This window comes from Staurois parvus, unplaced genomic scaffold (assembly GCF_062004578.1).
Source record: "Staurois parvus isolate SC_StPar_1 unplaced genomic scaffold, SC_StPar_1.0 ptg000151l, whole genome shotgun sequence".
NCBI lineage: Eukaryota > Metazoa > Chordata > Amphibia > Anura > Ranidae > Staurois > Staurois parvus.
In genome coordinates this window covers 16,634,773-16,660,916 of record NW_028317947.1, presented here as the reverse complement: position 1 = coordinate 16,660,916, position 26,144 = coordinate 16,634,773, and the positions used below count along the sequence as shown (strand labels likewise).

The following is a 26,144-nucleotide window of genomic DNA, read 5'->3' as shown; positions in this document are numbered from 1 at the left end:
TGAATGACAATTGCGCGGTCATCCAACACTGTACCCATATTAAATTTTTATAATTATTTTGAGACAGTTAATCACCTCTGGGTTTTTTATTTTTTGATAAACAAACCAAAAACAACTGAAAATTTTGAAAAACAAAGTTTTTTTCTTAGTTTCTGTTATAAAATTTTGTAAATGAGTAATGTTTCTCCTTCACTTATGTGCGCTAATGAGGCTGCAGTGATGGGCACTGATAGGTTGCACTGATGGGCACTGATAGGTTGCACTGATGGGCACTGATGAGGAGGCACTGGTAGGTGGCACTGATGGGCATTGACAGGCATCACTGGTGGGCATTCACAGACATCACTAATGGGCACTGAAAGGCAGTAATCATATGGTACTGACAGGCGGCACTCACTGGCACTGATAGGTGGCACTGATAGTTGGCACTGAAAGGCAGGTCAGATGGGCAATGATATGTGGCATTGATGTGCACTGATGGGCACTGACAGGTGGCGTTGATGGGAAATGACAGGTGTCACTGATGGGGCTACACTGATCATCAGTGCCCTGATGATCAGTGTAAATGTCCCCTCTGAGGAATGCCGATTACCGGCTCTCCACTCCTCTCGAGCTGTCAGTATTTACATGCGATCAGCTGTGATTGGACACAGCTGATCACATGACAGAGCCGAAGTTCATATGACGTCCTCCCAGAACGAGAGCACCACCACCCGTCCATCATTTCCATATATGGCGGGCTGGAGGCAGTTAAAACTCATTTTCAGTTTTAGAATATTCAATAAAAATGGTGTGCGATGTCTTGCAGTTGGCTTTCTTTAAAAAACACAATATAGAACAACCTGTCACCTGCCAGCATGCTGCAGAGAAGGGCCCTTGTTCTCTGTGTGGAAGCAGTGGTCTCTCTACAGATGTCCGGCATGTCTCCTGCTGAGTCAGACCTAAAGCTCTGCAATCAGCAAAATTCGATCTCCCAGCCAGGGGCGAATTGACAACTCATGGGGCCCCCGGGCAATAGGGGATCATGGGGCCCCTGTGTCCTTGCCCAAACTCAAAAAAGCCTATGAAAAAGGTCCCCCTACTGACCCCGGGCCCTCGGACAATGCCCAAGTTTCCAAATGGTCAGTCCGCCCCTGCTGCCAGCTGATTGAAGAGTTCTAGGTCTGACTTGCAGGTGACATGCCAGACCTCTGCTGAGAGACCACTGCTTCCACACAGAGAACAAAGGTACTTCTCTTCAGCATGCTGGCTGGGCACAGACCTTTCTACAAAGGCTGTGGCTGTTCTTTAAAGAACACAACCTGTAAGACTTTGCACATCTTTTTGTTTTGATGTGTCTGGGATGTATTTAGCTGATTTAAAAGTGAAAGTTTAATTTGTCTTTAATATGGAAAAATATACCTGATAATAGATCCACTTTTATAGAGATTTATGATACTAAATGGTTTTCTGGCAGATGAAAGCTCTGAAATCATGTCTCGGTTTATGCTTCCATCTCTGGACATTCCTCTTGTTCTTAAATATTTATTTCAACAACTTGAAGGATTATCTAACACTGTGTAATATTAGAAGACGATTTCAGCATCATAAAGGATCCGAATAGGGACAGGACCCTAGCTGTGTCAAAAAGTGTTACAAGAAAAAGAAAAGATTTTACTGTAAGAGATATTCCCAGAAAAAAAATCTGTTTCATACATGTACACTTCCCCATGCTTTGGTCTCTTTAAAAAAGCTACAACAAATTACCCATCGATCTGCCAGAAATCCAGGGAGCTTCTAACTTCCTGTAGTGAGCTGACAACGCTGCCTCTGCTGCACTCAAATCCCAAGCAGCATGGTCAACCCTGCCCGAGTTCTCTTGTACTGGACTACAGGACAACTCCCCCCAAAATTATGGAAATGATAAGAGGTGGTCCGTAGTCCAGCAGAGGAGAGCTCAAGCAAAGCTGTCATCACTGCTTTGGATTTCTGTGCAACCCCAAATTAAATAATTGGCTAGAGGAGTGCGTCAGTTAGTGTTTTCCCAGGCTGGGTGAGGGGTGTGCCAGATAGTGTTTTCCCGGTTGGGTGCTGTGGTCCCTTCCGCTCTGTTCCTACGTCAGTAATGTAGGAGCAAGCAGGAGGGAGATTACTGACTCTGACCAGAGCGAGTCCTATGTCACTACTGTGTCCTGTAGGGATAAGCAGGAGGGCCATTACTGACTCTCTCACCAACGCATTTCATCACTTCCAGACTTCAGGAGAGGTGTCACCTAAGCAACTACACATGCACAAAAGACTCTACTTTCCCTCTGCTAGTCCTATGTCACTACTGTGTCCTTTAGTTCATTAAGGACCAGCAGGAGGGACAGCACTGAGTCCGTCCAATGCATTTGTCAATTCTCAACTTCGTCAGAAGTGTCAATAGCATCACTTAGACCACCGTATATGTATTAAAGACTCTACTTGACTTCTGTTAGCCCCTATCTCACTACTGTGTCCTGTAGGTATGTAAGGACCAGCAGGAGGGACATCACTGAGTCCCCCCCCCCCCAGTGCTATTCATCAATTCAGGACATCATCAGAAGTGTCAGTAGTGTCACTTAGACAACCATAAATGCATTATAGACTCTACTTTCTTTCCACTGGTCCCCCTATCACTACTAAGTCTGTAAGTGATGTCAGGAACAGCAGAAGAGACGTCACTGACTCCATCCAATGCATTTTGTCAATTCTGGACTTCTTCAGGAACGGTGTCAGCCGCCTCACCTGGGCAACTATATATACATAATGGACTCTATTTTCCGCTGGTCCCTATGTCACTGCTGTGTCCTGTAGTGATGAAGAGGCCAACAGGAGGGACCACAGCGCCAAAGTGAACATTGAAGTCACTACCCACCTCTTTTTTTTTTTACAGGGTGGCTCTGCTCTTCTAGATAGTGACAGGATCACTTAAAAAAAAATAATAAATTCTCAACTTCGTCAGGAGCAGTGTTAATAGCATCACTTAGACCACTATATATGTATTAAAGACTCTACTTGACTTCTGCTATCCCCTATGTCACTACTGTGTCCTGTAGGTATGTAAGGACCAGCAGGAGGGACATCACGGAGTCCTTTCCAGTGCTATTCATCGATTCTCGACTTCATCAGGAGTGTCACTTAGACAACCATAAATGCATTATAAACTACTTTCTTTCCACTGTTCCCTCTGTCACTACTATGACCATAAGTGATGTCAGGAACAGCAGCAGAGACGTCACTGACTCCATCCAATGCATTTTGTCAATTCTGGACTTCTTCAGGAACGGTGTCAGTGGCATCACCTGGGCAACCATATATGCACAATGGTCTATATTTTCCTTCTATTGGTCCCTGTCTCTGCTGTGTCCTGTAGTGATGAAGAGTCCAACAGAAAGGACCACAGAGCACAGAGGGGGACACTCTTATGCATCCAGAAGGGTTGGATAGCAGCAGCACTAGTAGCTCCAAAGTGAACATTGGAATCACTGCCCACCACCCACCTCTTTTTTTTTTTAAGGGTGGCTCTGCTCTTCTAGCTAGTGACAGGATCACTTTAAAAAAAAAAAAAATCACCAATGTAAATGTAAAAATCCAAAGCTAATGTTTACAGGTAATGGCGGCATGCATTTAAAACGTATTGCATAATCAATCTTTACACTTCGACAACAGCGCGATCTTATTATACAAATTTCCTTTAATTAGACCAAAGATTTTGTTTAATGACACAGATTACCAGAGGGAAGAAGCACAGGGACATTTTACATCGTGAAATGCCAATACGTGTCGCAGCCCCAACATGTGCCAACAACAAGCCAGTATAGATTAATCAATGCCGGGACTTGTGTTGCACGCCAGCGAAACTATTCTTGACAACAATAAGTAAAGTGAGGCGAGACTTGTCCTTGTGAATTACGCCTCTCTTACCGCACGATTTTTGTCCATTACTTTCAGGGTGGATTGAGGAAAAGCGTTCCTAATAATACACCAAGTGGAACACGAGGAACGCAGCAGTTGTACTTTTCACAGCCTGTATGCGTTAATGGGAAGTTCTGATTGACAGCTATCGGTTAAAATGACCGGTAACAGAAGGGAAAAGAGGAAGGCAGGGAAGTCAATTTTGGGTCACCAGGCACTCGTGACAATACAACTTCTGTTCCGATGAAAATACATTTAAGGCTACATTCACGTGGATGGGTGGTGGTGCATAGCTTGCTGCGTTCAGCTTGAACGCAGCAACACCCTGTGCTATGACCGCATATAAACTGGCTGATTAGCTTTGGCCAAAGCCCTGCAGAAACACCAAACCTAGATGCACACTAGCTACATCCAGGGTCAGTCGGAGGCCCTACTTGCATGTAATTGCTCAGTGGCAGTATCAGCCATTGATTTGCCTGACAGCTGCTACTGTTCGAACACAGTATACGCAGGCAGCGTGAAAGTAGCCTAATAAATGTAAAGCACAAAAAGTAAAAAAAAAAAGAAAAAAAAAAAAAAAAGGTAAAATATAAAAGCACTCTCTTTTTAACCTCCCTAGCGGTCTGATGTCAGTATTTCTGTGCTCAAAGCGGTAAATTTTTTTGCATGGAAATATGTATTTTTTTTTATTGTAGGCCTGTAATTCTTAGGAATAACTCACTGAAATCTGTCCGAACAAGAGTCTAGTAAACATCCCGGTTATGTTAAAATTTGAAACACGAAATCATAAATTATAATTTTATAAATAATCATAAAAAATAATAATATAATAATAATACATTTATGTCAATAATATAATCAAACCAAAAACACTGAAATTTGAAATAGAGCGCCAAGTTCGCACATCACTGAGCAAAGTCGCAAAATCGTTTTCAGTGTCTGATGATGAATTTCCCCCACGAATCATTATCACTCAATTCTGCAAGTGGTTCTGATTTACTATCGCTGTTCTCTAGCCGGTCTAAAACCGATTTTGACCTAAAGGGACACTTTTTGGACGCCATGGACATTTCTCAGTTTCCAGGAAGAAAGAACAGTAAAAATGCAGGCAGATCACAGGACAAAGCATTCGGGACAAAATGTATGTGAAATGCTTTGATACAGTAATGTTTTACTATGTGATTTTAGTGTATTGAGTGAATGTCATAAAATGTCATTTTTAAATTTCCCGCCGTTCCGTCCCCCGTACGTCCCGACGCTCGCAGGGGACGTAACCCAGATGGCAGATGCCGATATCCGCTGGAGTACATTACAGGGGATACTGCAGGAGGGACATCGCGGGAGCGCAGGACAAGGTAAGTGACCGAGGGATCCCGGAGCAGCGCCGCATGGTAAGCCCGAGTGTAGCTCGGGGTTACCGCTTTTGGTACTGAAACTTTACCCCGAGCTACACTCGGGAATACCGCCAGGGGGGTTAAAGGAGGTTTACACCTCCAACCCTTCCACACCTCATTCACACTTGGGCCTCATTCACCACGTGGAGACGAGGACAGAAACGCACATTTCTGCAAACACGTGAAAAGCTACCAAAACACGGTGCCATTATTTCTTAACGGCACCCCAAACGCTGGTAGCAGTCGCGCATTTTTTCCATATATATTCTGCACAGAGAAAAATGTACGACGCAAAACACGATTGGCTCATGTCTGTAATTTGGTATATGAGCTTTCTCAGCACATTTATGGAGTAGAGTGAATGGTGCAACTCCGAAAATGCGGTACAAAAATGCACCAGAAACGCGCCGCAGTAGTGTCGGTCATGTGTGAACGGGGACTAAACTGAACATCTGTTTTGCCGTCCCCAGCAGTACATATTAATTTTTCTTATGCTCCCCATTGCTCCATTCCACTGCCAGGAGGAGGAGAGGTTGCCTTGTGTGAGATATGAATCACTCGAACTTACACAGGGATATCATTTATTTATTTCAGGTACCTATATAGTGCCATCAATTTACACAGCACTTTCCATATATATTGTACATTCACATCAGTCCCTAACCCTCAAGGGGTGTACAATCTAAGGTCCCTAACTCACATTCATACATACACATACTAGGGACAATTTAGACAGGAGCCAATTCACCTACCAGCATGTCTTTGGAGTGTGGGAGGAAACTAGAGTACCCAGAGGAAACCCACGCAGGCACAGGGGGAACATGCAAACTCCAGGCAGGTGGTGCCGTGGTTGGGATTCTAACCAACGACCCTAGTACTGCCAGGCGGAAGTCACTGTGCTGCCCATATGATCATGTGACAGTGGTGGTGCTTGGTGATTGGCCTATTGTAGGAAAGGCGCAGTACATTCCAGTACGAGAAGCTCTAGCTGTGGCTGTTGTGGAATTAAAATATATTTTACAATAGCCACAAAAAAGATAAAATCTACTTTGTGTGTACCTAATGCCTTTGGAAACCCAAATATTACCTTGTAAATGTAGCAGTGACACCATCATTGTGCTGTGCAGAGAGCGGAGCTGTGGGAGGGACTCAGCAGGCCCCACCCTCTACAGGCAGCCTGCAGAAAACTACAGGAGTGGGTGGAGACAAGACCAATCACAACTGCACAAGGAGAGAGAGCAACAGTGACTGGTCCTTATTACAGAAAGACAATGTTCATACAGCATTACTGCACAGATCTGGAAGAAATACACAAAGCACACCAAGATTCAAGGAAGAATACACAAGACTCTTGTATTTAGACAATGTTTGCTTATCTCGGAGTTCAGCTTTAATTTTAAAAAGATAATATGCGAGCGCTATCCGGAGATTTCAAAGCGGCTAGAACACCAAAAGGTAACCAAGAGAGAACCTTCCAATAAAGTACATAAACATATATATATCTAAAACCATATATAAGGTGCAGCGCTATAATAGTAAAATGGCATATATAACATATATAATAGAGTGCAAATGTCAAATCACACTACGGTGAAGTTAAGTGAGATGGACAAGTCCCAAAATAGGTCAAACGTGGGGATCCAATAGATCCTAGTAGGTGCGTGGGATGAGATTCTGTGTATCACACGGTGAGTCTGAGGTAAAAATTGCGCACTCACCAGAAGTGCGTCAAAAAAACGCATGTAGGGTTTATCCTGTGGTATCGGATAGCGATCATCAATGGCCAAGATAGGAACAAGATCCTACACCTTCCAATAACACCTTGGGTATATACTTCAAATTTCATAAGCGTGTCATCATCCGGGGTCCCCTTTTAGAGCAGATTCTGCAAGTGGGGTCTCTCATAGAAGAGAGCCCAATAAGGGACACCACATAGTGTGATACCGTATAAACTGAGTTTATTTAAAGGTATAACATGTATAATAAAGGTAAAAATGCAAAAGCAACACTGACCAGATATTAATCAGGATGACCACCTGTGGTGGTCAGACGTCCAGATACTGCAGCGCCCTGACGCGTTTCGTGCAGTGCACATTATCAAAGGTTTATTTTGCTTGATATAATCCAATGACCAGCGACCATTTGTGAAACTACAAGCCTCATTGTACCTTGTCAAAGAGCACATAAAGTCTGCCAGTGGGGATGGCAAAACATGCTGGGATTTGTAGTTCCTGACCATATGGTTGCCTATCATTGCTACAACTTTTTCTTCAGTAAACCATGACAATGAATCATTTTGTAACATTTATCCAGAGCCTGTCAGGGACAGTCTAAACAGCTCTTATTATTATATACAACAAATAAACGCTATTTACAGAATTTGGCAATCCTCATCTACATCATGTTCCATTTCATAGCCAAATATTGGCATTGGGATGTCCTGCTGTACGCCCCCACCTGTTGGTGATAACTGGTACTGTATAACATAGCAAATAATGTGCAGCGCAAAAAAAAAAAAATCAATAAAAAATTTCATGTAAGTGTCCTCAATCAATACACCTTCTATAAAGTCCACCTTCTATCTTCCAAAATCCTCTGTGTTACAAAATGAAAAGTGACAAGTAATAAACAACAAGTGACATAAAAGTTCAAAGACTTGTGCTCTTTATACAAAATCTTCTGTTTGTGACCAGATGAGTATTCACCTGGTCACAAACAGAAGATTTTGTATAAAGAGCACAAGCACAATAATGGTGTCACTGCTACATTTACAAGGTAATATCTGGGTTTCCAAAGGCATTAGGTACACACAAAGTAGATTTTATCTTTTTTGGCTATTGTAGAATATATTTGAATTTCACAACTAGAGCTTCTCCAACACCACCACACTCGTGCATGTGATTCTGCTCACCTTAGATTTGACCTCCAGCACCAAGAAATGTAAACCAGCAATTACTCCACACTTCTGTCCTCAATGGTAATAAGGAATGCCACTCCAACTCTATTCAACATACACTATATTGCCAAACGTATTGGTCGGCCTGCCTTTACACGCACATGAACTTTAATGGCCCCCCAGTCTTAGTCCGTAGGGTTCAATAATGGGTTTGCCCTGCCCTATGCAGCTATAACAGCTTCAACTCTTCTGGGAAGGCCGTCCACGAGGATTAGGAGGGTGTCTATGGGAAGGTTTGACCATTCTTCCAGAAGCACATTTGTGAGGTCAGGCACTGATGTTGGGGGAGGAGGACTGGCTCACAGTCTCCACTCTAATTCATCCCAAAGGTGTTCTATGGGGTTGAGGTCAGGACTCTGTGCAGGCCAGTCAAGTTCCTCCACCCCAAACTGGCTCCTCCATGTCTTTATGGACCTTGCTTTGTGCACTGGTGTGCAGTCATGTTGGAACAGGAAGGGGCCATCCCCAAACTCTTCCCACAAAGTTGGGAGAATTAAATTGTCCAAAATGTCTTGGTGGGTTTGGCTATCACTCAGGAGATGAGGGTGGAATTGAATGTTGGGGGCGCTGGTGATTGCATGGTATGTCGGCAGCCAGCCTCTGCAGTGATTGGCCAGCTTGGTAAGGTAAACCTTGTTCTGGAAGTGCGCCTGTCAGTCCTGGGCACAGTCACACCGACCCCTCTCCCTCACCACGTTCGGCAAGCCGCAGACCATTAGTTTGCTGAAGAACTTCTTTGCCAGAAGGTTTGGTGGGGTGTGCCTGGTGTTCACCTGACAACCTCTGGACACTATTAAAGGTGAGACCACTGGGAAGGGGAGGTGGGAGGCAATGCAGAGGCCTGTGGAGGAAGAAGATGGGATCCTGTGCAATGATGGGGCTAGTATGGAGGAGGAGGTCCTGTGTAATGATGGGAGTAGTATGGGGGAGGGATCCTGTGTAATAATGGAAGAGGGGGTCCTATGTAATATGGGGGAGGGGTCCTGTGAAATGATGGGGGTAGTATGGGGGAGGGGTCCTGTGTAATGTTGAGGAGGGGGTCCTGTGTAATTATGGGGGTGGTATGGGAGAGGGGGTCATTTGTAATGATAAAGGTAGTATGGGGGAGGGGGTCCTGTGTAATGATGAAGGTAGTATGGGGGAGGGGTCCTGTATAACTATGGGGGTAGTATGGAGGAGGAGGTCCTGTGTAATGATGGGAGTAGTACGGGGGAGGGGTCCTGTGTAATAATGGAAGAGGGGGTCCTATGTAATGATGGGGGTAGTATGGGGGAGGGGGTCCTGTGTAATGATGGGGGTAATATGGGGGAGGGACCCTGTGTAATGTTGGAGGAGAGGGTCCTGTGTAATGATGGAGGTAGTTTGGGGGAGGGGTCCTGTGTGATGGAGGAGGGGTCCTGTGTGATGGAGGAGGGGGTCCTGTGTAATGAGGGGTAGTATTGGGGAGGAGTCCTGTGTAATGATGAAGGTAGTATGGGAGAGGTGGTCCTGTGTAATGATGGGGGTAGTATGGGGGAGGGGTCCTGAATAATGATGAAGAATGGGGTCCTGTGTAACGATAAAGGTAGTATGGGGGAGGGGGTCCTATGTAATGATGAGGGAGGGGTCCTGAGTAATGATGAAGGAAGGGGGTCCCGTGTAATGATAAGGATAGTATGGAGTAGGGGGTCCTGTGTAATGATGGGGGAAGGGCTCCTGTGTAATGATGGGGGTAGTATGGGAGAGGGGGTCCTGTATAATGATGGGGGAAGGGATACTGTGTAATGATGGGGGTATTATGGGGGAGGGGATCCTCTGTAATGATGAGAGGTAGTATGGAGGAGGGGTCCTGTGTAATGATGAAGAAGGGGGGTCCTGTGCAGGGGCGGACTGACAACTCATGGGGCCTCCGGGCAATAGGGGATCATGGGGCCCCTGTGTCCTTGTCCAAACTCAAAAAAGCCTATGAAAAAGGTACCAGGGGCATCTTAAGGGGCCCCCTACTGACCCTGGGCCCTCGAGCAGTGCCCAAGTTTCCAAATGGTCAGTCCACCCCTGGTCCTGTGTAATGATGGGGGTGTTTGTTTTTTGGGATGTTGGGGTGGAAAATGAAATTTCATGGGGGGAGGGCCCAAGAAAATGTTTGCCCATGGTCCAATCAATATTAAAAGACTGCCCTTATTTAAGGTATGCATACATAAACATACTAGGGCAAATTACCTAGCAGCCTGACTTTGGAGTGTGGGGAGAACACAAAGAAATCACAATCAGGGAGAACATGCAAACTCCATGCAGGTAGTATCCTGGCTGGGGTTTGAACTGAGGATCACAGTGCAGTAAGGCAAGAATGCTAACCACCAAGGATATACTGTTCTGAACCCTGCAAAATCACATCTGCAAGGTATTCTAGATACTTTGTTGATATGTAAATATGTAGAATGCTATCCTATTGCAGATTTAATATTTTGGGGGGGGACATATTACAGGAGTGGGGTCCTACTTCTTAAAATATGTTTTTGCCTCGGTATTAATGCAAATATAACAAATACAGGAGAAGATGACCTCCTATATCTAGAAGAGTAGTGATATTCAGCTCAGCCCCCCCCCCCACCTTGTTCTCTATGGGCAGACACAGATCGGTGATCAGGACACTCACTCCAACCTGCTACCAGGCTACCTGCGCAACTCCAAATATCTGGAACATCTTCCATCCACCAAAATCCCTTCCCCACCAACATTCACATACACATTCTACAATGAACACGTTTCCTCTAACCCTAATGACATCATTAACCATACATATCCTGTAACCATAGCGATATTATCCTCCTCATATCTTCTGTAGTTCCCATGATATTATCATCTACGCATCAACTGTAACCTAATGACATCATAGTTCATACATGTGTTGTAACCATAGTGATATCATCATCCATATATCTCCTGCAAGTAAGGTTGTCACCTTTTCTAGGAAAAATGTTCCGGTCTTATTTTTTTTCCCTATTAATACGATTGAATCAATTCCATTTTCAACGGTTAGCCCAGTAAAAAACCCTCTAGGTGACCACCATACCGAGATCATCCGCACATGAACCGTATTCATAATGATACAATCCATACTTCAAAACCATGATGATACCATCCATACATCTTCCATAATCCTAATGACATCAGTAAGGCCTTCTCTCTATCATTAATGATATCATCTATACCAGTGGTCTCCAAGTTGTGGCCCGTGGCTCTTTTGTCGACTTTATCTGGCCCTTGCGGCACTGTTCCCCCCACTAACACCAACAATGAGGCACTATTCCTTCCACTGACCCCAATGAAGAGATACTATTCTTCCCACTGGCACCAATGATGGGGCACTATTCTTTCTACTGATGTCATTGTCTACTCCCAATGGCCACCGTCTGGCCCCTCTACAGTCTGAAGAGCAATAAACTGAACGTTTGTTTAGAGAGTTTGGAGAGCCCTGATCTCTACTGTTGTCAGGGTCCTGTCCATGGACGGAGTTATGGAAGATCTGGCATTTCTGCCAGTACTCTACATGGCCGCAGAAGTACACATCAGCCTCAGTCGGGTGCCAGATGGCCTTTATAAAGGAGGCTCATCACTTCCTCTGGTTGCTGGATGATCTCTAGCTCCCCGTGCCTTGTTCCTGTGATTCTGACTTGTGATTTCCTGTTACCGACTTGGCTTGCTCCTGGACCTGTCTACTCTGATTTACCCCTGATCTGACCTCGGCTTGGCTTACGGATACTCTCTCTCTCGCTCCTCTGTGAATGACCTCAGCTATCCCATCTGACCACGTCCGCTCTGATTCCCACCTGGTACCTGATCTTGGCTTGAACCGACTATCCAGTAAACATCCAAATCCCGGAAGGGTTTGCATACCACGCACAGGCACCTCCTGTCTGCAGACCTATCTCCGTGCACCAGCTGTGCTTCTGAGTGGACCACCAAGCAGCACCCCTACAGGCGACCTGTGCAACTTTGGGCCTGACTACCGCTGTCCCACTCTCAGGGGAGTCCGGAACTTAGCCACAAGGGAAGCCCTCTCTCCATTGGCCTCCATCACCAGATACGTGATAACTGTCATGGTAACCCTAAACACATCATACATAGATTTCATGTAACTATAATGACATCTTCTATACAGTGCCTATCACCCTAATTGAAAGACCCAGGTGACATCAGCCACACCTTATGACATCATCAATTCATCTTCCTTGTTTCCTTGTTGTCCTTCCTTCCTTGTTAACCAAATGACATCACCTATGCATTTCCTGTAATTGTAATGACATCACTCATACGTTTACTGTAAACATGACATCATTTATATATTCAATGTAATCTTAATGACAGCACCCATCAACCTCATTCTCGAACCTCCTAATGACATCATCATTGCCTCTCCTAGAACCTTAAAACCCAATTGAATGGTCAGTTCAGCAAAATATAGTCCAGGTGCATCAAAACGAAAGGTTTTCAACGTCTGACAGTTCATTTTATTTCTAAAGCAGCCACAGCCTGAGTAGAAAAGTCTGTCCCCTGCCAGCATGATGCATAGTGAGATGTTTGTTCTGTGTGGAGGCAGTAGACTCTCTGCAGAGGTCTAATACACTTCCTGCTGAGTCAGACCAATTGCTCATGCTAATGCTGTATGCCGACTGAAGAACTCTTGCTTGGACTCAACATTGAGTGATCAGGCCTCTGCCTAGAGAGACCCTACTTCCAAACAGGGAGCAATTGTTTTTCTCTGCATCATGTTGGCGGAGGGCGTGTTCTATTATTTTCTGGACCCCTAAGGACATTTTATATGCAGCTCCTATAATCCCAAATACATTTTTCGTTCTATTCCCAGAACCCCAATGTTATCACCCATCCATCTCTTGTAACTCTGGTGACATCATTCATAATTCTTCTCTTGCTCTAATGACATCATCCATTGTCTGCAACTCTAGTTACATCATCCATAAATCTTCTGTTGTTCAAATGACATCACCTACCTATCTCCTGTACCTCTGGTGATATTATCTAATAACCTTCTATAGCGTTAATGACCTCACCCATCCTTCTCCTGGAACTTTACTGACATCATCGTCTATGAATTTTCTATATCCCTAATGACATCACCCATACATCTCTTGGAACTCTAGTGACATCATCTATAAACCTTTTATTGCCCTAATGACATCACACATACATCTCCTGTAACTCTGGTGACGTCATCTAAAAGTCTTCTAAAGCGTTAATGCCATCACGCATCCATCTCTTGTAACTCTACTGACATCATCATCTATGAATCTTCTATTGCCCTAATGACATCACCCATACATCTGCTGTAACACTGGTGACATCATCTATAAACCTTCCATTACTCTAATGACATCATCCCATGGCTCAATGTCTATACATCTCTGGTAACCCTTATGTCATCATCCACACATCTCTTGTAACTCTAGTGACATCATTCCTAAATTTTCTATTGCCCTAATGACATCACCCATACAACTTCTGTAACTCTTGTGACATCATCCATATATCTTTTATTGCCCCTATGACATCACCTATCCATCTCCTGTAACTCTAGTGAAATTATCCATAAATCTTCAGTTGTTCTAATTACCTCACCCATCCATGTCCTGTAATGCCAGTGACATCATCTATAAACCTTCCATTGCTCTAATGACATCATCCCATGTTTCAATGCCCATACATCTCCTGTAACCGTTATGACATCATCCATACATCTTCTGTAAATTCTGGTGACATCATTCCTAATTCTTCTATTGCCCTAATGACATCACCCATCTATCTCCTATAACTCTAGTGACATCATCCATATATCTTTTATTGCCCTTATGACATCACCTATCCATCTCCTGTAACTCTAGTGACATCATCCATAAATCTTCAGTTGTCCTAATTATATCACCCATCTATTTTCTGTAACTCTGGTGACGTCATCTAAAAGTCTTCTATAGTGTTAATGCCATCACCCATCCATCTCTTGTAACTCTACTGACATCATCATCTATGAATCTTCTATTGCCCTAATGACATCACCCATACATCTGCTGTAACGCTGGTGACATCATCTCTAAACCTTCCATTGCTCTAATGACATCATCCCATGGCTCAATGTTCATACATCTCTGGTAACCCTTATGACATCATCCATAAATCTCCTGTAACTCTGGTGACATCATTCCTAATTCTTCTATTGCCCTAATGACATCACCCATACAACTTCTGTAACTCTAGTGACATCATCCATAAACCTTTTATTGCCCCAATGACATCACCCATCCATCTCCTATAACTCTGGTGACATCATCTGTACAACTTCTACTGGTTTAATGATGTTATACCATGGCAAAATGTCTATATATCGCTGATAACCCTTGTGACATCATCCATAAACCTTTTATTGCTCCAATGACATCACCCATCCATCTCCTATAACTCTGGGGACATAATCCATAAACCTATTGGTTTAATGATGTTATACCATGGCACAATGTCTATATATCTCTGATAACCCTTATGACATCATCCATGAACCTTTTATTGCCCCAATGACATCACCCAACCATCTCCTATAACTCTGGTGACATCATATATAGGTGACATCATATATAAACCTATTGGTTTAATGATGTTATACCATGGCAAAATGTCTATATATCGCTGATAACACTTATGACATCATCCATAAACCTTTTATTGCTCCAATGACATCACCCATCCATCTCTAATAACTCTGGTGACATCATCCATAACCCTTTTATTGCCCCAATGACGTCACCCATCCATCTCCTGTAACTCTGGTGACATCATCCATAAACTTTCTATTGGTTTAATGATGTTATACCATGGCACAATGTCTATATATCTCTGATAACCCTTATGACATCATCCATCCTAGGTTGCCTTATGGGTTATCCTGATCCTGATGAACACTGTTAAACATGAGATACATGAGAAGCAATCGCTGATATTTTTTAATAAAAGAAAAAAAACATTTGAATTCATGTTATCAGAACTTGTAGAACCCTAAGCAGTATCTAAACAAGTGGGCTTGTTGTACATCGCATGAACAATAAAAATATGCTGTAATCTATAGCAACCAATCATAAATCAGCTTTTCTATTCCATGCCATCAGGGTAATTGAAGGCAATTTATGATTGGCTGCTCCCAATGCTTTGACATACACATTGTTAGTGAATCGGAGCAAATACAAAATGTCTGCCGGATCTGTGCAGGTCACAGCTGCACCTTGAGCAGCGAAATTATTTTTCTAACAATAACTGACTCTCGAATTTTCCCCAACTAGAAATTTGCATATGATTATCACTGCAATACTAACAGGCCTATTCAGGCAGAAGTATAATTCCCTGAAAAGGAGAACATTGCTGCCAAATTAAACTCCCGTGCAACCCAAGCACACCTTCTCAGAATTTCATTAAAGATTATCCCGTAATCTTAAACAAAGCACAAAATGGGGTCACCATATACAAGACATAAGCCTTTGCCGAGAGAGGATGGAGGTTGCTGTTCTGGCCTCCACCTCTGAAGATGCTAGCTGCCTTGTTCTCATGCTGATCCAATGGCTTCAATAATCAGATTACGAATTATGGCTCTCTTACCTTCTAGCCTACATGCCTGTTCCAGGTCATTGACCACAGTCAAATGTATTTTAACAAGAGGCAGCTAGCATTGTAAGAAGGACAATGGCAATGACAGTTTCCATAGTAGAGGCTCCCTTGATATCTGAACACATCTAATTACACAGATGAAGGTGAGAGATGTGTTACCTGCCAAAGGATTTGTATTTCTAGCCATCTAGTCCTGAGGTTTACACATATCTGCCTACATCACAGCTCTTTTTTGGAAGGGGAGGGGACATGAACTTCCTTTGCTGCAGTTTCACATTCACTTACAGTTCTCCTACCCTCCATGACTGGAGAGTGAAAGGAGAAGCAGCACATTAATAAGCTTACCTCACTGCCATTCTGAGCTCAGCTATACAGACTGGTACCTGGTCATATTCAGATACTCATATGGCCTGCTTGCAAGATATTACACTAAATGATGTATTACACTGTTCAACAAATTTTTATTTTTTGCCAGTTTTGGAAACAAAAGGATCCATTTCTTAATGAATTTCACATTCTGAGTTCAAATATAACAATGAAATTTGTCAATTGGCTCTAGTTTTTCTGTAAACGGAAAGTTTTCTACTATAGGCGTAATGACTACATAATGCACAATAATTATATAGATAGATGTCTTTCCACAAATATAAAGCAAGTGATATTGACTACATAACAAAGCCTAAATGGCATAATATATTGCATAGGATTACCAAGAAAAATTATAGCCATAAGCTAAGTTGAATCATTTTAATACTTAGGATTCTCACTAGTTTTGTCTTCAGTTTGTGTCGGTTTTGCTTCTCTTGGCTTTTCTCTTGTATTCGAGGAAAGGGCTATCTCTTACAACTGCACGTGACTACACGCTTCAGGTTCTTCCTCACTTGACTCAACCACGAAGGATTCTGGTGCTTTAGGAATTGGTAGCCCCTCTCCATGAGGAACTGGACGTATTGCCGATGGAATAATTAGTGCACAGATAACGTTTTCTTCTTATTTAGCCCTTTTACAATTGGAGGCACCATACAAAAGTAACAATTACTAACATGATCTGTTGGCTCTCTCCAAATCATTGGCACAGCGAAAGGCATAGATGCCTTTTTTCCATTCAACCATTGCTCCAGTGCCGTCCCACAAGAATTGCAGCATATATGTGGTGCCCAGCTCTTGTCCTGGTCTCCTATCTTGCAGCCAAAATACAAGTTGTAGGCTTTCTTAATCATTCCTGTTATCCTCCTTTTTTGTGAGATAAAAGTTATTTCACCGCAGATATAGCAGAAATTATCTGCTTTATTCACACAAGTTCGAGGCATTACTGAGTAGCCTATATAAGCATAAAACGAAATGTAAAGACGCTGTCGAACTACAATCAGTTACAGATACTGCAGCTTTTATGCAGTGAAGTGATGCAATTAAAGGCTAATATTGCATCATCTCAGTATACATGCAATTTTCTATTGGTCACCAGTATCAATTGCGCAATATGCAGCTGAAGTTGCATCATAATTTTGAATGGCTTACGTCATTAGATGGGTGAATATATCATGGAAACTAGAGCCAATCAACATTTTTTAGGGTCATTTTCGTTTTCAGCACCCCAAAATTATGTAAGATTAGCTAATTTTATGCCCAAAACTTTTTACCTGTTGAACAGTGTTATTGATTACAGAGCTCTATTAATTTCTGCCCTTTATATCAAGCCTTTTAAAGGTTAACTTTAGGCATGCTTGAGTGAGTCAAATCACTTGGTAGCTTCTTATAGCATACGTCTTTCTCTCCAACATCGAGATCTCCACCGATGTTTTTCCAGTTCTGCCTATGTTCTGCGGTCATGAAAAGGGAGCTCCCTCCATCCTCTGGACTCTCAGTAAAAGAGAAGAAGCCCACTGTGTAGAATATATCCCTTGGAACCATCAAAAACTGCCAATGTGATGGTGCCCACCAAAAACTTGAATGTTAACTTTAGGAAAATGTAAAGGGTATCCCTACCAAACAATGCATAAAGGAAGTTCTCACCATGTTGTCCATTTTGCTTTAGATTAAAGTCTTACCAACCAAGGCGTATGGAAGTTCTCACCATGTTGTCCGTGATGCTTTTGATTAAAGTCCTACCAAACTAGGCTTATGGAAGTTCTCACCATGTTGTTCATGATGCTTTAGATCATCATTTCTCAGCCTCTTTATCCCAGAGGAACCCTTGAAATAATTTTCAGGCCTCAGGGAACCCCTTCTAAAACAAATTAAGGAAAAAAAAAAAAAAAGGAGATCAAAGATGGTGTCACTGGAACTAGAAGAATGCAGACACCATCAGATGTGAGGTCGATCATCCACAGCTCAAGAAACCCTCAGCAACCTCTGGAGGATCCCTAGGGTTCCACGGAATCCTGGTTGAGAATGGCTGCTTTAGATTAAAGTCCTACCAAACAAGGCGTATGGAAGTCCTCACCACATTGTCCATGTTGCTTTAGATTAAAGTCCTACACAAAGCATTTTTGGGTGCCAGATTACCCCACCAAATGATGAAAACCTAAGAAACCTTTATCATCAAGGAAAAAAGAGGAGGTCCCACAATACCAAAACAAGCTTGGTGTATGATAAGGAGCAGATCAATGGCAAGAAACCAAAATAATAATCACAAGGTACCTCATCCAACTCCAACAAAGGAGACCACCAGTCTAAACCATTATTTTTCAGGCTTACCTCATTTTCTTATCTATGCTTTGAGACCAAGTGAGGCATGAGGCAATTTATGATTTGTACCCATGGGATGACACTAGCTCCTACTGACTTCATTGTCATGATTAATGGCTCAACTAAAAAAAGTGTGAATGTCAAGAGTCTACCATAAACAGCAGATTAGTTAGTATCCAGAATGCTATATTGATAAATGATACCTTCAGCTATTTTAGTGGCCCTAAGAACACTTGCAGTATTAAAGCATGCTTGTAGCATGTAAATACTAAGGCAGCCTTCCTTGCTGACCTCCTAAGAATGCCATTTGCCTGGCTATCTATATAACCTATATTATAGATTGCAATATATTGCAGCTTGTCAGTCCTCAGATTTGGTAGCTGCTTTAGTTTTCTTTTCAAGCTTTTCCTTCATTTTCACCTAGTGATCCTGCCAGTAATACACTTCTAACCCTAGGACAGGAAGTACTTTAGGACTACAGAACACCTACCCATCTCCACTTCTATAACTGATAAGAGTGCAGAACAGGCCAAGAACATTATCAGCTCACAAGATTTCTGGCACTTATTGAACGGCTATAGCAAAATGCTTTTAATGGTATATCTATAACAGACCAAAAGGCGACAAATATAAAAAATTCATTGTTAACGATGACATGCTTTGGGGATAAAATTGAACCACCACCCAATGAGGAATTCATTTTGTGAAGAAAAGGAATATCATAGAATGGAGGCTACTAATCATGGTCATATCACTAGGTCTAGTTACAGGAATAATTGGCTCAGTTAACAAAACGCTTCTTCCATATGCTCACTTAAGCTATAGTTCCACTTTATTTATTATTCATGGCAACAAACTCATTTACATCTCCTTTACTTATGAGTGGCATGTTGCTGTTCAGTATCTAAACTAGGCTTTCTCAACCTTTTCTTCAAAACAGAGGAGCTCTTGAAATAACTTTCCAGTCTCATTGAACCTTTAACAAAAATTACTATATGTACAACTCATGATACATTAATGTGATGGTCAATGGGAAGAATGTTGTGTTCATTGGGAAGAATCCCCCTGCCCCCTTACAGATGGCTAAAAAGATCAGTGGGAACTTATCTAAGAGGCAGAAATTGCTCATTGCTCAAGGAACCCCTAGCAACCTCTGTAGAAACCCTAGGGTCCCATGGAACCCTGGTTGAGAAACCCTGATCTACACTATACATAAATCATATTCTCCTCAAAATCAGGAGATATTTATTTAGGCCCATCGTCTAATAAACCAAAATTCACCATGAACCATGATCCAGGACTAACTTCAGTATCACCCAATCCCAGGTCCATCAAGTACATCCAACTACTCTACTAAAGCAGTCTGCCAATAAAGTCACTGTTCTTGTGATAAGATATATTTTAAACTTCCATTCAATGATCTAAATCAGGGGTCCCCAAACCATGGGCCTCCAGCTGTTGAGGAACTAAACCAACGCACACAAAATAATCTCTAGTCTTGCATGTCTGATAAAGAACCGGTTGATACAGCTACTTCTTGCTGATTGTTAGCCATGCCTACTAATATCTTGTGTACTTTTATATTTTCTACGGAAATCTGAACACGTTCAGTCACTATTCATATCTTTTCAATTTTATCTTTTAATCTCAAATTCAAAAGAAAACTGATCAGATGCAAAAGAAGCCTTTTTTGTTGTATCTGGTCAAATCTCAACACAAGGAAATCTGAAATTTTTCATTTTTTTATCTTCAATCTCAAATTCAAAGAAAAAACAATGAGATGCAACAAAAATAGTTTTGTTGTATCTAGTCAAGTTTCAACGCCGAGTCATTTTGCTGGTTGGTAGCCATGCCAACTTCTTGCTGGGTCATCTTGCTGGTTGGCAGCCATGCCTACTAAGACCTCATGCACTTACGTGTAGTTGTATAGAAATATGAGCACAGTCAATATTCATTCTTATTCATCTATAGCATAACTTCAATCCCATATTCAAAAGAAAAATTATCAGATGCAACAGAACATTTTTTGTTGTATCTGGTCAACCTTCAACAGTGGGTCATCTTGCTGGTTGGTGATCACGCCTACTAAGATCCCATGTATGTACATGTAATTGTATGGAAATATTAACACATACAGTCCCTTCTGACATTTACTCAATCATATCTTCAATGCCAAAATCAAAGGATAAAATGATTGACTGCAACAGAAAAATGTTTTGTAGCATCTGGTCAAGTTTCAACACTAGGTCATCTTTCTGGGCCATGCCCACTAAGATCCCATCTACTGTAGCTACGTGTTATTGTAAGAAAATCTGTGTCCATAAATTACGTCCAGTTACTCTACTAAAGCAGTCTGCCAATAAAGTCACTGTTCTTGAGATAAGATATATTTTAAACTTCCATTCAATGATCTAAATCTGGAGTCCCCAAACCATGGGCCTCCAGCGGTTGAGGAACTAAACCAACGCACACAAAATAATCTCTAGTCTTGCATGTCTGATAAACAACCAGTTGATACAACTACTTCTTGCTGATTGGTAGCCATGCCTACTACGATCTCCTGTACTTATATATTCTCAATGGAAATCTGAACACATTCATTCACTGTTCATATCTTTTCAATTTTATCTTTTAATCTCAAATTCAAAAAGAAAACTGATCAGATGCAAAAGAAACATTTTTGCTGCATCTTGTCAAGTTTCAACACTGGTTCATCTTGCTGGTAGGTAGGCATGCTTATTAAGACCCCATACACTTACATGTAATTGTAAGGAAATCTAAAAACGTACGATCATTATTCATCCTAGTTCAATGATATCTTCAAACCCAAATTCAAAAGAAAAATGATCAGATGCAACAGAACATTTTTTGTTGTATCTGGTCAACCTTCAACAGTGGGTCATCTTGCTGGTTGGTGATCATGCCTACTAAGATCCCATGTACTTACATGTAATTGTACGGAAATATTTGTTGTATCTGGTCAAGTTTCAACTCTGGGTCATCTTACAGGCTGGTAGCTATGCCCACTGGGACCCCACTTACTTATATGTATTGCAAGGAAATCTGAAATTATTCATTTTTTTTATCTTCAATCTCAAATTCAAAGAAAAAACAATGAGATGCAACAAAAATATTTTTGTTGTATCTAGTCAAGTTTCAACACCGAGTCATTTTGCTGGTTGGTAGCCATTCCAGCTTCTTGCTGGGTCATCTTGCTGGTTGGCAGCAATGCCTACTAAGACCTCATGCACTTACGTGTAGTTGTATGGAAATATGAGCAGAGTCAATATTCATTCTTATTCATCTATAATATTTCTTCAATCCCATATTCAAAAGAAAAATGATCAGATGCAACAGAACATTTTTTGTTGTATCTGGTCAACCTTCAACATTGGGTCATCTTGCTGGTTGGTGATAATGCCTACTAAGATCCCATGTACTTACATGTAATTGTACGGAAATATTTGTATCTGGTCAAGTTTCAACTCTGGGTCATCTTATTATATATACTTGTATTGCAAGAAAGTCTGAAATTATTCATTTTTTTATCTTCAATCTCAAATTCAAAGAAAAAACAATGAGATGCAACAAAAATATTTTTGTTGTATCTAGTCAAGTTTCAACGCCGAGTCATTTTGCTGGTTGGTAGCCATGCCAACTTCTTGCTTGGTCATCTTGCTGGTTGGCAGCCATGCCTACATCTTGCTAGTTGGCAGCCATGCCTACTGAATATTGACTGCACTTATGTGTAATTGTATGGAAATATGAGCACAGTCAATATTCATTCTTATTCATCTATAGTATATCTTAAATCCCATATTCAAAAGAAAAATGATCAGATGCAACAGAACATTTTTTGTTGTATCTGGTCAGCCTTCAACAGTGGGTCATCTTGCTGGTTGGTGATCATGCCTACTAAGATTCCATGTACTTACATGTAACTGTACAGAAATATTTGTTGTATCTGGTCAAGTTTCAACTCTGGGTCATCTTACAGGCTGGTAGCTACGCCCACTGGGACCCCACCTACTTATTATATGTATTGTAAGGAAATCTGAAATTTTTCATTTTTTATCTTCAATCTCAAATTCAAAGAAAAAACAATGAGATGCAACAAAAATATGTTTGTTGTATCTAGTCAAGTTTCAACGCCGAGTCATTTTGCTAGTTGGTAGCCATGCCAACTTCTTGCTTGGTCATCTTGCTGGTTGGCAGCCATGCCTACATCTTTCTAGTTGGCAGCCATGCCTACTGAATATTGACTGCACTTATGTGTAATTGTATGGAAATATGAGCACATTCAATATTCATTCTTATTCATCTATAGTATATCTTCAATATCATATTCAAAAGAAAAATGATCAGATGCAACAGAACATTTTTTGTTGTATCTGGTCAGCCTTCAACAGTGGGTCATCTTGCTGGTTGGTAGCCATGCCTACATCTTGCTGGTTGGCAGCCATGCCTACTAAGACCTCATGCACTTACGTGTAATTGTATGGAAATATGAGCACAGTCAATATTCATTCTTATTCATCTACAGTATATCTTCAATCCCATATTCAAAAGATAAATGATCAGATGCAACAGAACATTTTTTGTTGTATCTGGTCAACCTTCAACAGTGGGTGATTTTGCCTACTAAGATCCCATGTATGTACATGTAATTGTACAGGAATATTAACACATACAGTCACTTCTGACATTTACTCAATCATATCTTCAATGCCAAAATCAAAAGATAAAATGATTGATTGCAACAGAAAAATGTTACACTAAACAGAAATCTGAACACGTATGGTCATTATTCATCCTTGTTCAATCTCATAATCAATCCTACATTCAAAAGAAAAGCAATCAGATGCAACAGAACAATTTCTGGTCGCATCTGGCCAAGTTTCAACACTGGGTCATTATGCTAGTAGGTAGCTATGCCTACTAAGACCCCATGTTCTGGTTGGTAGCCATGCCTACTAAGACCCCATGTTCTGGTTGGTAGCCATGCCTACTAAGACCCCATGTTCTGGTTGGTAGCCATGCCTACTAAGACCCCATGTTCTGGTTGGTAGCCATGCCTACTAAGACCCCATGTTCTGGTTGGTAGCCATGCCTACTAAGACCCCATGCACTTACATGTAATTGTAATGAAATCTGAACACGTATAGTCATTATTCATCCTTATTCAAGTAAGTATTCATTCCGAAATTCAAAAGAAAAACCATCAGATGCAACAGAACAATTTCAGGTTGTATCTGGTCAAGCTTTAACACCGGGTCATCTTGTTGGTTGGTAGCCATGCCTACTAAGACCCCATTTTCTGGTTGGTAGCCATGCCTACTAAGACCCCATGTTCTGGTTGGTAGCCATGCCTACTAAGACCCCATGTTCTGGTTGGTTGGTAGCCATGCCTACTAAGACCCCATGTGCTGGATGGTAGCCATGCCTACTAAGACCCCTTGTGCTGGATGGTAGCCATGCCTACTAAGACCCCTTGTGCTGGATGGTAGCCATGCCTACTAAGACCCCATGTGCTGGATGGTAGCCATGCCTACTAAAACCCCATGTGCTGGTTGGTAGGCATGCCTACTAAGACCCCATTTTCTGGTTGGTAGCCATGCCTACTAAGACCCCTTGTTCTGGTTGGTAGCCATGCCTACTAAGACCCAATGTGCTGGTTGGTAGCCATGCCTACTAAAACCCTATGTGCTGGTTGGTAGCCATGCCTACTAAGACCCCATGTGCTGGTTGGTAGCCATGCCTACTAAGACCCCATGTTCTGGTTGGTAGCCATGCCTACTAAGACCCCATTTTCTGGTTGGTAGCCATGCCTACTAAGACCCCATGTTCTGGTTGGTAGCCATGCCTACTAAGACCCCATGTTCTGGTTGGTAGCCATGCCTACTAAGACCCCATGCACTTACATGTAATTGTGAGGAAATCTGAATATGTATGGTCATTGTTATTCCTTATTCAACTATATCTTCAAACTCAAATTCAAAGGGAAACCGATCAGATGCAGCAGAACAATTTCTGGTTGTATCTGGTCAAGTTTCCCCACTGGGTCATCTTGATAACATGTATGCGGGTTCTCCATTTTCATTGAATTCGGCTCATTAGTATGAAAAGCATACCTGTTCATCATTCTGCTCATATGACCCACTGTACGCTTTTTTTTTTTAGGAAAGGCTCTTCACTAAAAATACAAAGCAGAAAAGAGAAAAAAAAAAAGGTCTTCAAGTCGAAATAAAATGTCCTAAGGAACTGGCCAACCCTTCGTTGCAGAAAGCCAAAATATTTCAGGAGTAACGTCTGCTAACGATAACACGGGAAGACATAAAACATAACAGAAAGCAAAAACATTCAACAAACAAGACAAGAATGAGTTCCCCCATCCACTGCAGAACAGGTGCTACCTGAGCCCTGGCTGATGTCTGGGAGCCCTTCAGGTGAGGAGACGCTTCGGGATTTGGGGTGGGTGGTCTCTCCGGGTTGGTCTTGGTTGGTCTCATCCGTCGGACAGACCAGTGACGGGGATGTCTCTTGGCTGTCTTTCTCCCGGTCAGCAGAGGGATGTCTCTTCTTGTAGTCAGAGGAAAGCGGTGTCTTCTGTCTGTGTTCGGTCAGAGTCCATAGCCGGAGACATCAGGCTGTCATAGAGGGGCCCCTGGCTGGTCTAGCTCCTGGGGAGCCCAGCTTCATCCCTGCCCATCACTCCCCTGCCTTGCCGTCTCTCTGCCTTCCTTGCAGTCTCTCCCTTTTCGATCTTGTAGTCTCTCCACCAACAACAACATTCAGTGACGTCACCAACCCCCCCCCCCCCCCCCAGGTCACGTGACTCCCCAGCCTAAAAATAGCCTGTCACTGGAAGGGCCTGACTTGTAAATGAGGGGCGGGACACTGGGATAGAAAGCTTGCATCCCTTTAAAGGGGCCCTACCTCCCAGCTGCTGCTGGCTCAGGACGCACACGGGACGCACACAGGACGCACATAGGACACACACAGGACGCACATAGGACGCACATAGGACGCACACGGGACGCACATAGGACACACATAGGACGCACATAGGACACACACAGGACGCACATAGGACGCACATAGGACGCACACGGGACGCACATAGGACACACACGGGACGCACATGGGATGCACACGGGATGCACATAGGACACACATGGGACGCACACGGGATGCACATAGGACGCACATAGGAATCACATAGGACGCATATGTGACGCACACGGGAGGCACATAGGACGCACACCAGATGCACACGGGAAGCACATGGGACGCACACAGCACACGGGATGCACACAGACTGCACACGGGACACACACTGGACACACACGAGGCACACACAGCTTGCACACGGGACGCATATGGGACGCACACGGGATGCACATAGCATGCACATAGGAAGCACATAGGACGCATACGTGACGCACACGGGAAGCACATGGGACGCATACGGGATGCACACGGGACACATACGGGATGCACACGGGACGCACACAGACAGCACTGATGTACAATCTCCTATATAG

The 26,144-nt window shown here is 42.6% G+C and overlaps 1 protein-coding gene across 1 annotated transcript in view; it reads right to left on the bottom strand.

The window, feature by feature from the left end:
• Window positions 1-25,368, bottom strand: part of HDAC5 (histone deacetylase 5) — a 136,027-nt gene extending 110,659 nt beyond the window's left edge. The window contains exon 1 of the mRNA XM_089674529.1: window positions 25,014-25,368. The gene's annotated coding sequence lies outside the window, so the exon portion shown is untranslated. The remainder of the gene's footprint in view (window positions 1-25,013) is intronic.
• Between the last annotated feature and the right edge of the window lie 776 nt (window positions 25,369-26,144).